This window comes from Mus musculus, chromosome 4, assembly GCF_000001635.26.
Source record: "Mus musculus strain C57BL/6J chromosome 4, GRCm38.p6 C57BL/6J".
NCBI classification, from domain to species: Eukaryota; Metazoa; Chordata; class Mammalia; order Rodentia; family Muridae; genus Mus; species Mus musculus.
Genome location: NC_000070.6, coordinates 137,375,263 through 137,391,541, shown reverse-complemented (window position 1 = coordinate 137,391,541; position 16,279 = coordinate 137,375,263). Strand labels below are relative to the sequence as shown.

The 16,279-nt window shown below is 44.6% G+C and overlaps 1 long non-coding RNA gene across 2 annotated transcripts; it reads right to left on the bottom strand.

The window, feature by feature from the left end:
- Positions 1-485: 485 nt before the first annotated feature.
- Positions 486-4,397, bottom strand: Gm52681. 2 transcript variants are annotated; one of them, XR_003955130.1, is made up of 3 exons: positions 2,639-4,397; positions 1,758-2,062; positions 486-743 (listed from the first exon to the last, which is right to left on the bottom strand). It is a non-coding gene; the product is annotated as a predicted gene, 52681 (long non-coding RNA). The 2 variants fall into 2 exon arrangements; XR_003955131.1 differs by lacking the exon at positions 486-743 and having other exon boundaries at positions 908-2,040.
- Positions 4,398-16,279: the final 11,882 nt, after the last annotated feature.

Here is a 16,279-nt window from a genome sequence, read left to right as displayed (position 1 = left end):
GTGCTCTATATGCATGTACACCTGCATGCCAGAAGAGGGCACCAGAACCCAGTATAGACGGTTGTGAGCCACCAGATGGTTGCTGGGAATTGAACTCAGGATCTCTGGAAGAGCAGCCAGTGCTCTTAATCTCCGAACCATCTCTTCAGCCTTGCATAACTCTTAAAAGAAAAAAAAAAAGACATGAGTGCCTTTAAAAAGGTGTGTGTAGGTGTGTATGTGTGTGTATTCAGGGCTGGAGAAATGGCTCAGCCGTTCTTCCAGAGCATCCTGATTCAATTTCCAGTATCCACATGGCAGTACACAACTGTAACTCCAGTTCCAGGGGGTCCATGGCACCAGACATGGCATGGGTGCGCATATATACATATACATATACATATACATGCATATATATATATACATATATGCATGGAAGCAAGATACCCATACAAATAAAATAAATGAATCTTTTAAAAACATATTTTTAAATTAAAAACATTTACTTTTTTTTTAAAGATTTATTTATTGATTATATGTAAGTACACTGTAGCTGTCTTCAGACACTCCAGAAGAGGGAGTCAGATCTTGTTACGGATGGTTGTGAGCCACCATGTGGTTGCTGGGATTTGAACTCCTGACCTTCGGAAGAGCAGTCAGGTGCTCTTACCCACTGAGCCATCTCACCAGAACATTTACTTTTTTATCCTAGGTGTACGTTCTATCTTCAGTATATATGAATGTGTGCCACATGCACATAGTACCTGAGGGGTGCAGAAGAAGGTATTAGATTCCTTGGAATTAGAACTATAGATGAGTGTGAGCCACCTTATGAGTGCTGAGAACCAAACCCATGTCCTCTGCAAGAGCAGCAAGTGCTTTTTGCCCCTGAGTCATCTCTCTAGATCTTCCTTCTTCTCTTAATTACAAGGATATGGGTCCTTAGCTGATTCTGTCTCTGCTCCCACATCCTAGAATATACTCCTATGGGCTTCCTGTACCTAGTACCCTGCCAAGTCCTAATCACCATGTTACCTCCTCCTACCTCCATCATCATTTCAGCCATCTATGCAGATGGCCTACGTGGCATTATCTCACAGACCCACTGTGGCAGAGGTGGTCCATCATGAGCCAAAACCTCCCCAGGTGGCTGGTGTCGGTCATGAGGATGAAAAGGGACAGATGGCACACTCCTGAGCAGATGGGAATGGTAAGGGCTGCATGGAAGATGCTACATTTGAGCTGGAACCTGGGTGAACAGGACTCAGGAAAGAGAACCACACTTGGGGACCAGCTGTCGATCCCTTCAGGTTTACAAAAATCACAAGAAGAAAGGAGTCCCCGGAGAGGATGGGGAGGCAAGACTGTGGGGTTCTGCATGCAGTGCAAATCTTACCGTGAGGGGCAGGCATTCTGCACGGAGCCACAGCATTTGTACTTTCATACAAATGTCTAAACCTCCAAAATCAGGCCCACTCTTTAGTGCAAAGTGTGTCCCTCCTGGGTAACCCCTACCGTCTGCTGGAGCAGTGCACAGAGAATGCTGGAAGCCTAGGGTGGAGTCTACCCTCCCAATCTGCAGGCAGGGAAACCAGATTGAGTGTGGCGGGAGGTGGAAACATGATTGTAGAGGTGAGGAGGGGGGGGCTCTCCGTTGTTCCCATAGGTAGAACAGGGCCAGAGGGAAGAGTCTTAGTCCCTTTTCCCATTCATACCCCTACCCCTGTTTCTCTGTGTAGCCCTGGATGTCCTGAAACTCAGTCTGTACATCAGCCTACCTCTGCCTCCCTAGTGCTGGGCCAACACCTCCCAGCCGAGGTGTTTTCTTCGTTGCTAACTGATATAGTAGGTCCAGGCCCACTGTAGTAGTGCTGTCACCAGGAAGGTGGTCCTGGGCTGTATAAGAAAGTTGGCTGGGGAAATGGTTCAGAGGTTAAGAGCTGGCCTTCCAGATGGTCTGGCTTAGATTCTCAGTACCCACATGGTGTCTCACAATGTCTTTAAGTCCACTTCCATGGGATCCACTGCTTGTTTTCTGGCCTCCGTGGGTATCAGGCATGCCTGTGGTGCACAGACATACACGCTGGGAAACAATCATACACATGGCATTTTAGAAAAACAAACAAACAAACAAAAACCCGAACAAGCAAGAGAGCAAACTAGTGTTGGAAAAGAATATTTGTGGAGCTGCACAAAAAAACACTTAAATAACAAGGAAGTAACTCTGCAAAACAGTTTCTCTTTGTAAGGTGTCTATGCCAGGATCTAAACCAGGCTAGGAAACACACCGGGGCACGAAGTTCATGGGCACGAAGTTCATTTAGCTTTTATTCTAAGGCAAGTGGTGACTTAATCTCACCCCATTGGTGGCAGAGATTACCTCATCTGATTGGCTAATGCATAATCAACGTGAAGGAAAGGGCAGAGTGGTCAACTGGGCTGCTCTGGGTCAAGGGCATTCTGGGAATGCAGCAGAGCTTTCCCAAAAAAAAGTTTTACTAGTTGAGGTGGAAGGGGGGGTGAAAATATTTGAATTCCTTTACATGAAGGTTTTACAAGGTGTTAGAGATTCGCGGAGTATTGTAGGCTAGCCATATCTTTGACTTAAAAAAGAAAAAAACAAACAAAAAACCAAAAGAAAAGCAAAACAAAAACCCACCCTCACACCAGTAAGCAACGTTCCTCCTTGGCTTCGGCTCCGAGCTCCTGCCCTGGTTTCCTCGGGTGGTGTGACTGTAACGTGTCAACTGTAACAAACTCTTTTCTTTCCGGGTTGCTTCAAATCACAGTGTTTATCACAGCAACAGAAAGCAAAGTAGGACACTGGGCTTGTCCAGTAGACCGCGCCAAGCCTCAGCGGGAGTGACCCCACCCAAGGTGGAACAAGCCACTACCCCTTTCGTCTTTCTGGAGTGGCATCAGAGGTTCCAGGGTGTGGCCTCGGAGACTAGAGGAATCCCTGCTCATCTCTTCTCTTTTTACCACTGGGTCAGCGGGCGGAGGAAGGCGAAGCCCAAACAGCGCTTGGCCCCGAAGCATGGAGAAGAGGCGAGTTAAAACCATAGACTAGCGTGACACGGTTGAGGTCTAGAGCGACGCTGCCGCTACGCTAGTCCCTCAATCAACTTCCGCTTCCGGCAACAACCCGGAAGTCCCGCGATAAAGAGCTGGCGTCCCTTTTCCGGACTCGGTAGCGGACTGTGGTCTTGGGCTCCTGGTTCGTATTAACTCGGACGACGACGTGGGCCCTGCGGAGGTAGATGCTCCGCTCCTTCCTTCCGTCTGCTTCCTCCGTGTCCTGGCCTGGGCGAGGACCATGTGTTATATTTGCTCCGTGCCCCGCCCCGCCTTGACCTCCACTGGCGGGAAGTCCACTTCCGCTGCTCCTGGGCGGCTCCCGGCCTCACTCCGGGCGTCTTTTGCTGAGTTGGAGCCTAGCTGCACCTCCTATCTTTGAACCCTTGAGCAGGTCTCCTCCAGCTTATTGCAGGTCCATGAGGGTGGATGACCGGGTCTGAGGGCAGCCAGAGTACAGCGGATAACAGGGCGTGGTGGCGCACCTCGGTCATCGCACCCCTCGAAGGGCAGAGGCAGAACAATTGCTCCAAGTTAGAGGCCGGTTTGAGTTACCTGGCGAGTCCCACGCCAGCCAAGGCTATTTTGAAGGAACCTGTCTCCAAAACAAAACAACAGCAAAACAAAATAAGTAAATTATAACTTGGAGCTAGCGAGAGAATTGGGAGAGGGAACGCTGGTTGACTTCTAACATTCAACAACTGCTGGTGTGGGTAACGGGGCTTGCCGTTGCATTAAGGGCTGAGGTTGAGGATAGTAACGGGGAGGGTGGATGTAACGTGCTCGGGACAATGGAAAAGGAAAAACTAACTTGAGTGTTTACTTGAGGAGAAGAGCTTTGTGCTGAGCAAGTGGTTTCCAGAAACTGATAGCGTTTATAAGGCAGGTCGGTTGTGGAACTGGGCTGTCGCTCAGAAGTAACCTTGGAAATTAACCCCCTAATAACTTAAAGTTTATTTCTAGATGCCAGTCATGTGAAGATCCTGGGTACTGTGAGAAGGTGCTTTCCTAAGTGGGTTTGGGATCTTCTCTCAGAAAGGTTTTGGCCAGAGGGGAAAACCTGAAAAGTATCTATCTTCCTCTTGGCTTCTTGTGAAAATAACAAATTTTTAAAAATAACAAACCAGAAAGATACACAGTGAAAATTATTTCCTTCCTCGGTCGTGTGTTCAGAAGCACAGTTAATTTAATAAACTTCCAGGTATGGTTTGTGGATGTGTTATACTTGTGCTAGTGTGTATTTTTCTTCAGTGTGTGTATAATTTCTTCTATAGTGTGCATAATTTCTTTTTTGTTGTTGTTGTTGGTTTTTTGTTTTTTTTTTTTCAAGTCAGGGTTTCTCTGTGTAGCCCTGGCTGTCCTGGAACTCACTCTGTAGACCAGGCTGGCCTCGAACTCAGAAATCCACCTGCCTCTGCCTCCCAAGTGCTGGGATTAAAGGTGTGCGCCACCACTGCCCAGCTGTGTACATAATTTACTGACAACATGATCCATCCATTGTTGTGTCCGGCCAGCAGACCACAACCTGGGTTCTAGCCTGGAAAGGCATTTTGGAAACCTGGAAGAGAAGAGGGGCTAGGTGGCGAGAGAAAAGAATGTAGCCAAGACAGTTACTCTGATCAAGGCTCAAATTTTATTGTTGCGACACTAGTTATGAAGGAAGGGGGAGGGGACCCGATTCCCGCCGAATAATCTCGGGTCCAGTAGAAAGGTGCACGTGTGTGGCTCCTCAGGTTCCAGCAGTGGGCGTGGCAGAACGAATGAGCAGGAAGCTCCACCCCGAGCAAGCAGGTTTCAGGCTGGGGGAGGGGAGACTACATCTCCTCCCTTTTATTAACAAAATTTAAAAAAAGAAAAAGCTGGCCTGAGGGGGGAAAAATTTTCTATGCTCAATAGTTCTGCCTGGAATCTAGGGCTAAAGAAAAAACTTGCTTCACTGGGATTCTTTAACTTTTCTTATGGTAAACTGTATCTGGCTTAAGACTGTCCTTTCTTATCTTAGTGAACAACTAACTGAAAAGCCTGGAGCTGTAGGCTCTGACTTTATAATGCTAATTAGTACTTGGTAGGTAACTTTCTAGTTGAATTTTAAGTAGGGCGTTGGAACTTTGGCTAAGTTTGACTGAACAAATGTGAAATACACTATAATAACACTAAGTTGATATTTCTCCGCTTTTTTGGATGATAGGTGGGAAACAGGGAGAAGGAGTTCGACCGGCTCTTGTAGTACAAGGCCAATTGGCTTTTTTATTTGGGTGGGAGGCAGTGAAGGGCTTGCCCTTTCAATAGTATGTCTCCAATCTCTCTCCCCCCTATTGATTAAGTTAAATAAGGCAACGCTTAACTGAGGTGATCAAATGATTTTCTCATCCGTAGATGAGTGGGCTTTTAACCTTGGCTTGGGTGGACATGGACCCGATTCCTCCCGTGGGTACTGGTAAAACCCACACATGTGGCTCTCGGTATCTTTTGGGGAGGCGAGGTAGAGCCGGAAAATATTTTTTATTTTTAACCAAAATATGATACCAACCTCTTTTAAACCGGGTTTATCTCACAGGAAACTCAGAAATGGTCAAGCTGGACCTTCCCTTGCAGTAGTTCTGCACCAAGCGGTGCCCATACTGAATTTGTACAATCACAAACCAGTATGCACAGTTCTGAGTGCTGTGCAGCTCCTAAAGGAGAATTATCAACCTCAGGATTAGCAAAGCCTAAGCAAGAATTATGTCGTTAGTAACACCACGATTTGTGGCTAAAATAGGAGCTGGAAGTCGTTCCTCCTCATCCCTGTTTTTTCCACAGCCTATTGAGCTAAGGACACCTTGCAGTAACAGCAAGGGTGAAAAGCCAGAGGTCAGCTAAGGGGCTAAGCCTGTCTATCAAAATAAAAACCAATCTTTATTAATATAGAAATATCTACTCTTCTAGCCCTCTAGGTAAACCTAAATTTTTAACTCAGACTGAAAACCACGTGCTGGAAATGTCCTGAGACTGGGGGTAACAGCTGCCACCTGTGTGCTCTAGGGGGGCGGGGATGTACATCCACTGCTCCGCCTCGAGAATGTTGATTTACCTGCTTGAAAGACAAAATCTTGAAAGACAGTGAGAAAGTAGGAAAGCAGAACTTCTTTTGGGGAACTCTAGGTACTTTATTTAAATGCAAACTGTAAAGCTGAGGCTAGTCTCCGGCCTCCTGTTGGGGAGCTGGCTCAGAGAGTAGCTTTTTCGGAGCCTGAGTCCTCAAGCCGACTTTTAAGCAAAAGAGTAATTTTAGTCCTCAAGGTGATACTTTAGAAGATTTAGAATCTGTGTTCATCTAACAAATTAATTTATCTGGCAGCCACTGCGCTCTATCTTCATCTCGTGAAAAAACACAAACTGAGTCCCTACCCCAAATTAGAACTGGATCTGGACCCTTCTATTCATTAGTCAGGGGGTCCTTCCATTTTACTAATGTATTAAGTGAACAATTGCTCTTTAATAGCTTTTTCTACTAGCTGTAAGGCCAGCAATCCTTCTGAGGTTATGGATCTAGGGGAAGTGGGGGATGTGCTCTGAATTAACTTTGCTAGGTAATTTAGAATATAGGAATCTCTAACATTGGACTGAATATTAGACCAGTCTGAGATTGAGTTAGAATGGCTGGTCACACTGAAGAAAGGAGAAAAATCATTATGACTCTATTAAATGACTAATTTTACTAAGTCTGAATATACAGTCTCTGATGTACTATTGCCATAAAGTTAAAAGGCTAGAAGCTAGTCTAAACTGGAAAAATGACAAGTAAGGATGGATCTAAAACATGAATTTAATTTAGTTTTTTAGTCAATACAATCAGGACATGAGTCAACTTACCTACCAGCTCGTCACACGAATTAATATGTTTTTGAAGCGTTTTGTGGAGAAAACCTGTTTTTCCCTTTTCTAATAAGGTAGCTGTTTTAGGATCAATCTATAAGCCAATAAGTAGATCCCTTTAAGATACTATAAAGCATTTATTAAACTCTTTGACATTAAAATATTAGATTTTGAAAATAAAGGTAAGACTTAAATAGTGTGCATGGGAATGCACTAAATAGTATGCACGGAGATACAATTTCTCTCTTTTTTGTCTTTTAAGAAGTTAAAGTTTTAAAATTTTACAATACCTAAACCTTTGAATTAATAACTAGTTGACAAAACATTTTAAATACTTGGCTGTAAAGGGGCAGTGACTAATTGCACTTTTAATCAATTTTCTTAAGGAGCAGTTGTAACTAGAAGGCTTGCAAAGTTATTAAGAGTCACATGTGCATAATTTATTTATTAACTAGAAATATGCATAAGCAATTGTAAATTTGAGAATTAATAGTATCTGAGGGATGAACAATTTAAGCAATTGCGAGCTCAGAGATATGGCATTGACTATTAATATACAAATTAAGGTTTGATTGTTCAGCATTTTAAAACACCATCTACAGCACACAACTAGATCATCTGTGCTGGAACAGGGGAAACTGTGTCTTAAGACTCCGCCCCACAGAAGCTAGTTGGGCCCACGTGGGCCAACGATCGGCTGGGAGGATGAGAAAAATGACTTTACAATAATGTTTTCTTTTTGGCCAAAGAATTGTTTTGGGCACAACCAATTTTTAATTACCAATTAATAACAATTATAAAAGCTTTATTTTTTGTAGAAACTTTTGTAGTAAACTAAAACCCTAAGTAATAAAAGGATATTGTCTCTGAATCTTTTGGGTGAGAGCAAGGATTTAAGGTAAACTTCAAGAAGCATTAGTTAATAAAATACTTTTCACTTAGGAAACAATATACACTGAAAGATTAAAAATCTTGGCTTCTTGTATAGAAGCAGAAACAATAACAATTTTTTCTTACATAATGTAAAGTTACATTAGCCATACCTAGAGGCAAAATTTTCTAGTGATTACAGTTCACTAGAAGCAAAACTCTTTGAATTTAAGCATTATTTTAAACATCTGAATAGATCTGCAACACTGTTAAAAAGAATTTCTCTTGAACACAGGGAAAAATCTTTCTCAGGCACTGTTTGCAAAACAAAAGAAAGGCCACAAGCTGCTCTGGGGCTGCCCAGAGCCCTGCATTGACTCAAACGTAAAATACTTTTTAATCTGAGCATCCTGGCCCTCTTGTAATAAGGACCGATTCTAGAGAAACAATATAACTGTCTACGCCTCCAAATTTTGATACTCTTTCTTAAGATGACTTACAGTTAAAACGTTCTTCACAACTTTAGTGTTGTGAAAAAATTGCCCGTACTGCAGTTTCCTGCCAGGCAGCAACTATAACCAAACTGTTTGTCTAATCTATTTACAAAGACAAACATAACTAGATAACTCTGTCACAGTTTTGTACGAAGTGAGCTGTATGAGCGCTCTCATAAGATGATTACTCTTGTAATTATCTTAATTACAGTATACAGGTGAATTAAAGATCTTAAATTTGAAGTCAAACTGCAAGCTGCAGTCAATGGAACAATAGCAGTTTTAACCATAATTTTTAAGTTTTTTGTGCAAGGTTAGGATAATACCTGTAACCTTGGGAAAGCAAAACCCAAGTTTAAAACAATTTATTATCTTTAAAATCAATATTAGAAGCATTACTATCATATTACGAAGTTTGGATGTCAATTAATACCTATGAATACCTATTAAAGCAAGCTTTAATGCTTTAATAAAGAGACATTGCTTTAAATCTTATTTTAAATTTTACTATTTAGGATACGAACCACATTAATTATTACCTAAACTAGAAATATCTTTAGAGACCCAGCCTCTTGGGCTGCCTTATGCCATGTGTCGGAAGGACTCTAAACTTGAGTTATTAAATTTAACACTAACCATCTGTAGCAATGTAACAATTATTAATCTTAACCAACAACTTATGAGCTGATTGTGAAAACACTCAGAGCACATTATCAATAAAAAAGAACCAAATGAAGCAGTTACATTTAGACCAATCAGAGAATAATAATTTTTGTAGCTACAACCATAAAAATAAAAAACACTTTACCATTGTCAAACACATTAATCATGAACCATTTACTAGCTTTTTTACTCTGAAACTTAGAGGCTGTGCACTCGCCCTTATTTCCTAAAACGAACAGTTTTTCCAGCAGGGGCCCTCTCGCCACGTGTCTGATTCCTGGCTGAAACACGTGGCTCTCGGCTTTGCAGATAAAGTTTTTTATACCATCTTTATTATCCAACACAAAACATAGAACATTCATTCATACAGACTGGACACGAACATACATGAATTGAACACGAGAACAGATTGGTGCACCGGACATTAGACAAGACACAAAAGGGAACAGAGTACTCTTGCTATAAGGCCCAGAGAGAAATTTCTCTCTGCTTTTGGGGACACTTTCCTCCCTTATGATGCATTTTTTATTAACTGGGGCAATCCGCCTATTCCTTTTAATAAACCCTTTCTTTTCTCACACCTCATGTAGCTTCGGAGAGCTACGGCCTACCGCCTATTACCCAGCTCCTCACTGCTGAACCTAAGTGAACCAGCGCTCGGGTTTAACGCTGTCTCAGCTTAGCCCATACCTTCTCCGGTATGAATTTCCCTTATCCTTTATTTTATGGAGCTCCGAACCAGCAGCGTCTCTTCCAAAAATCCTTTGCCGTTTCTCAGTCCCGCGTTGGTTCGCCAATTGTTGTGTCCGGCCAGCAGACCACAACCTGGGTTCTAGCCTGGAAAGGCATTTTGGAAACCTGGAAGAGAAGAGGGGCTAGGTGGCGAGAGAAAAGAATGTAGCCAAGACAGTTACTCTGATCAAGGCTCAAATTTTATTGTTGCGACACTAGTTATGAAGGAAGGGGGAGGGGACCCGATTCCCGCCGAATAATCTCGGGTCCAGTAGAAAGGTGCACGTGTGTGGCTCCTCAGGTTCCAGCAGTGGGCGTGGCAGAACGAATGAGCAGGAAGCTCCACCCCGAGCAAGCAGGTTTCAGGCTGGGGGAGGGGAGACTACAATCCATGATATGGTTAAGGGGAAGGTTTTTATTATAGATAATAGAGAGAGAACAGCCAGAGGCCTGTGGAAGAGTCCAGAGCAGAGAGAAAGAAGTAGACTGAGCACAGCCTATAAACTGTGGCTAGGGCAGGGCGTAGAGGAAAGAGAGAGAGACACAGACACAGAACATGAGCATATCAAGAATAGCAGGGTTCTAAGGATAATGAGTAGCTGCGGGAAGGGAACTGGAGGGAAGGTAGGATACTAGTGTGGCCTTTGAAACGTGTAACAGGTACTTGAGATACTGAGGGGCCTGGAGGCCAGCACACACTCTGCTGATAGGCACCACAGGTAGTCATACAAACCTACTGCCGGTTCCAAGGGAGCCAGGGATCCCATCCCCCGGGCATCCCTTTGGTAGATGGGAACCAGATCCGGGAGCTCCTGGGGAACGCTGGCTTTTACTACCCACCAGAAATCTTCCTAGAGTCCAGACTGAGCTCACTCCTGGATATGGACGCCTTTGGGGTTTGGGGAATTGGAATGTCCTTTGGTTCCTAGGGGCAGGTTGTAGAGATGGCTGGTTGCTAACACCTGACAGTTTCATCGAGCTCTTGGTCTGTATGTTTATGTCCTGATATGCTGTGGGTGGTGTAGCCTTGTGGGCTTTCCTTCATTTGTTGCAGGGCTGCATGGAATTCCTCTGAATAGCTAATAGCACTTTAATGATTTACCAGTTGATGGACACTTAGGTTGTACCCGAGAATCTTATTTTCCTACCGATTTCATTCACCCTTTCGGTGACTAAATAATTTTTTTTTAATCTAAAATCCCCATGGTGCTGTTTTGTTTTATCTTCTGACTATAAAAATATCAGACCCAAAACACCTTATTAAAAAAGAGGTTCATGCCGGGCATGGTGGCGCATACCTTTGATCCCAGCACTCGAGAGGTAGAGGCAGGTGGATTTCTGAGTTTGAGGCCAGACTGGTCACAACCATCTGTAATGGGATCTGATGCCCTCTTCTGGTGTGTGTGAAGACAGCTATACTGTACTCATATACATAAAACAAATAAATCTTTTTTTTTTTTTTTTTTTTTTTGGTTTTTTTGAGACAGGGTTTCTCTGTGTAGCCTTGGCTGTCCTGGCACTCACTTTGTAGACCAGGCTGGCCTCGAACTCAGAAATCCGCCTGCCTCTGCCTCCCGAGTGCTGGGATTAAAGGCGTGCGCCACCACGCCCGGCTAAATCTTTTTAAAAAAGGAAACAATAAACAAATAGATAATAAAGAACAAGCTGTAGCAGGAACGTGGCTCAATTATGGTAGAGTGATTAACCAGTATCCAGGAGAGGTTTTGATCCCAGAACTGCATAAAGTGGGCGTGCTAGCCGAAGGTTGCAGTGGGCGTGCTAGCCGAAGTGGGCGTGCTAGCCGAAGGCTGCAGTCTTAGCACTTGGGGAAGGGCAGAGGATCAGAAGTTCTAGGTCATCTCTGCTACAAAGTCAGTCTGAGACCCGCTTGCACTACAGACACAGTCTCAAAACAGTTAAGACAACCATTTCCAGGAAAGTAGCATTAATCCTACCTAAGGGTAGTGCCATACGCAGTGACCTAATTGTCTGCCAGGCCTTATTATCTTTATGCAATTTTTTAAGCTCAGGCTGTCCTCAACTTGGTATGAAGTGGAGACTGACCTGGAACTTTTAATCCTCCTGCTTCTACCTCCTGGGCGCTGGGGTTACAGGATGTACCATTACATTTGGCCAGGCCCTACCTCTTAAAGGTCTCTCCTAGCATTGTTGGGAACCAAGTTTCCAACCCATGACTCCCTCAGCAATACAAGCCATTCTTTGAGTTTACATTTAAAAAATTTTTGTTTTAGATTTTTACTTAATTCACTTCACCTTTTAAAACGATTTGTGTGGGTTTAATTTTATTTTATTTATGTGTGTATGTACATAGTTGTGCAGATGCCCTCGGAGGCCAGAGGCATCAGATACCCCCTGAAGCTGGAGGAGCATCTCTTTAGCCACACAGACCACTTTTAAACTAGCAGTACCCACAGGCTGGTGAGCCAGCTCAGTGGGTGAGGGCGCCTGCTGCCAGGCCTGACGAGGGGAGTTCAGCCCCTGGAACTTGCATGCTAGACAGAGAGAACAAGCTCCCCAAAACTGTCCCCTGGCCTCCACAGATACCCTCACATAACAAATGAGAGATGTAATCTAAGAAGGAGCCCTCTGCCCTGCCTCTGCCTCTCATTCCAGATTACTCACAACTTTAGGAGGAACGAGCCCACTCTGCTCAGTGGGCTAAGGCCAGATAATGAGAACTGTCTGTCCTGTGTTCCAGGAATATCCAAGAATGGGGACTAGAATCAATTCAAACTTCAGAAAGTGGGTCAGGGAAACTCAAGAGCAGCTTAGTAACACCAGGGGCTAAGAAGTGGTCCGCTGGGACTGGCGAACCGTTAAGAGCCTGTACTGACTGCTCTTGCAGATCTGGGTTCAGTTCCCAGTGTTCACTCTGGGCAACCATGTGTATATCGTAACTTCAGCTCTGGGGCAATCTGATGCCTCTAGTCTCTGAGGGCCAATGTGTGCTCATGTAGGTATGGACTCACACACATACAAATTTTTAAAAAGTACTTAATGGGCTGGAGAGATGGCTCAGTGGGTGAGAGCACTGACTGCTCTTCTGAAGGTCCTGAGTTCAAGTCCCAGCAACCACATGGTGGCTCACAACCATCCACAGTGAGACCTGACACCCTCTTCTGGTGTGTCTAAAGACAGCTACAGTGTACTTACATATAATAAATAAGTAAATCTTTTTTTAAAAAAGTACTTAATGCAGGACAGGTAGTGAGTATTAGTAACTATGATGGTTAATGTTAAGTGTCAGCTTGACAGAATCTAGGGTCACCTGGGAGGTGAGTCTCTGAGCATGTCAGTGGGGATTATTTTCATTGCCTTAATAGAGGTAGGAAGATGGACACAATGGACAGCACTGTCCTCTGTCTGGAATTCTGGACAGCCTGCATTCACTGCTCTTTTTCTGATTGTGACTAAGATGTCACCATCTGCTTCATGCTCCTGCAGCCTCCACTTACACACAGTGATGGATGGACCCTTGAACCACAAGCCAGAACATGGTTCTCCTTAAGTTGCTTTCATCAGAATATTTTTTAAGGCTTACTTTTTTAAAAAAGAATTATTTCATGTATAGGAGTACACTGGAGCTGCCTTCAGAGGAGGGCATCTGATCTCATTACAGATGGTTGTGAGCTACCATGTGGATGCTGGGATTTGAACTCAGGACCTCTGGAGGAGCAGTCAGTGCTCTTAACCGATGAGCCATCTCTCCAGCTCCTATCAGATTATTTCATCATATGGAGTTGGAGAGATGACTCAGTGTTTAAGAGCATTGACTGCCTATCTTAGGGTTGTATTGCTATGAAGAGACACCAGGACCCTGACAACCCTTGACCATGAAACAGCCCGTCTATTCTGAGCTTTGTAGTCCAGGCTGGCCTTGAACTAATAGAGATCTATCTTCTGCCTCTATCCTGAGTGTTGAGATTTAAGGTGTACCCCACCATGCCCAGCCTTAAAAATTGAATCTTTCGTCACAGCACCAAATGAGAAACTATGACAGTGAGACAGAGTCTCACTGTGTAGTCCTACCTGACTTGGAATTCATGTGCAGGCCAGACTGGCTTTAAACTCACAGAGATCCACTAGGGATTACCATGGCTGGCCAGTTTGTTTTGGACACAGGGTCCCTTGTAGCAAAGGCTGGCCTGTGTAGCAGAGGATGGCCTTGATCTCCTCCCTCTGTCCTCCAAAGGCCAGGGCCATCAGCGTGGGCCACCAGGCCTAGCCACTGTTAATGATTTTTGACTGTGTCAATTGTTGCCTAGGAAACAAACCTGAGCAACTGTCTGAGGGAGAAGGAATTTTAAATGCCAGCATTCCTGCTATGAAGATTAGGGAGTGGGTAGTTCATTGGGGCCATGTGAATGAAAGACATGATTTGAAAAACAGCATCACTATAGAAGCTATGCTTTTTAAAACCGTATTTATGTATGTGTGTGTGGTGTGTGTGTGTGTGTGTGTGTGTGTATGTATGTGTTGTTGTGTGTGTGTGCATGCTCACACACATGGGGGTGTCACAGTTTGTGTGTGGAAATCAGAGGACCACTTAATGGGAGTTAGTTCTCTTCTTCCACCATGTGGGTCCAATTGTCAGGCTTGGTGGCGAGCACCTGTACCTCTGAAACATCCGGATGGTCTCAATGGCAGGGGTTTGTTGATTGACTGACTGATTGATTTGTTTATTATAAGCTCTTGCCGTTCTTCCAGCACAAAACAGCTGGAGAACAGTTAAAACAAGAACAAAGAACAGCCAAGTAGATGTAAGTGGATGTAAGTGAATAGAACATTTCCTCCTTTCATCACGTTATCTCAGACCTGGCCAACAATGTTCCCTTACAAGGGCTTGGGGAAGGAGATGGGAGGGAGGCTAAGGGAGTGAGTGCTGGCCTAGTACAGGAAGCTCTGAGCTCCACAGGAGCTTGGGGCAGGATCAGAGAAGTTCAAGATCAGGATGGAGAGTTGGCTCAGAGTTAAGAGAATGCCTAGTACCCTTGCCTACAACTATCTGAGACAGGAGATATGATGCCCTCTTCTGGCCTTTTTGGGTTTGCACACAAATTTGCAGTGTCTCACGTGCATGTGTATACACACACACACACACACACACACACACACATCTTTTTGTTTTGTTTTTTGAGACACTTTCTGTATGTAGATATGACTGTTCTGGAACTTCCTCTGTAGCTCAAGCTGGCCTCGAACTCAGAGATCCACCACTTGCCTCTACCTCTGCCTCTGAGTACTGGGATCAAAAGTGTGTGCCACAATTTCTGGCTTTGATTTTCATACTTCTATCCATGTGGGGTGGTTTTTTGTTTTGTTAGGTTTTTTTTTTTTCCCTTAACCTAGTGTTAAACTTAGCATAGTAGGAGGGAGAAATGGGTACAAGTTGCTAGCAAGGCCAGGATTCTTAAGGGAGGCACAGTGGCAAATGTGCCTCTCTTTAATGAGACCCTGGCTACAAACAAACTAACAAAAAGGTCATCGTTCGTCTTCCTTTGCACTTTAAAAACCTCCAGCTCTCAGCCAGGATTAACACATTTTCTCAACTGCCTCTAATGATTCAGCAAGCAGCGAAATAAAAATAGACTTTGTGGTGGCTTTATGAATAAACCCCATCAGGCCGGGGTACAGATCCAAGAGAGGAGGGTGGCTCAGCAGCCCTTCTGGTCTGCTCTTGTTGACCTCCACTTTGCTCTGCTCTGTGCTCTGTGCTTTGGAATCTGAAATGCATCCCCCACCCCCCGCCCTACCCCTACCCCTGCCCCAGTTCTAGGATGGAGACTCAAGAAATAAGAGCAGTCCAGATGGTCAAATGAGGTCATGGCCAAATGACAAGGTGGCTGAAGAGTCAGAAGTCGTCCTGATGCTGGCTTCCCAGGTCCAGGTTCTACCCGAGAGCCTTGACGAAGACTGTTGAGGATTTTGAGACCATGACAAGGAAGTCATACCCGCACCCCCCACCCCCCCCCACCCCCCCGGTCCCAAAATCCACATCTCCCATCCTCAGGATGGTCTACTGTGGTTCTGCAGCCGGGCCTGGGACTGTCCTTAGTGATCTCCTGTAATCTGCTGAACAGTGGCTGAGACCCGACAGCAAGGGAAGAGATGGTGGAAATGCTGGCACAGAGGCGTCTCTAAGCTGCTGCCTCAGTGCTCAGAGCTCAGGTGTCCAAGATGTTGCCCTGGAGTCAGAATCTCTGACAAACGCTTGTTTCAGCTTGCCGTGCCTCTGCTCCAGAGAGGTACACCAAAGGCTCCCTTTGACGCAAGATCCTACCGTGGCTATGAGAAATCTGAGCCGCTGTCTTCTTGGAGCTTGGCTTTGAAGGTTGCGATAAACATTCCCCAGGCTGTGACTGTGTGGCTGGGCTGCTTTCTTAGCTAAGGAAACTTGGGACTGAATGCTGAGAGTCCCTTTGTCCTCTTGTTGGGACAGTGAGCCCGCTGCTTGTCCTGGGTGTTTGCTGCTTGTTTCTCCAGCTGACTCCTGTTAACTTGGAGCTCATGATTTTCTGTTTTTGGTATGAACGGAACCTTCTGTAACCATTAGTAGCTCATTTCCAGTGCCCTGGAAATATTAAGAC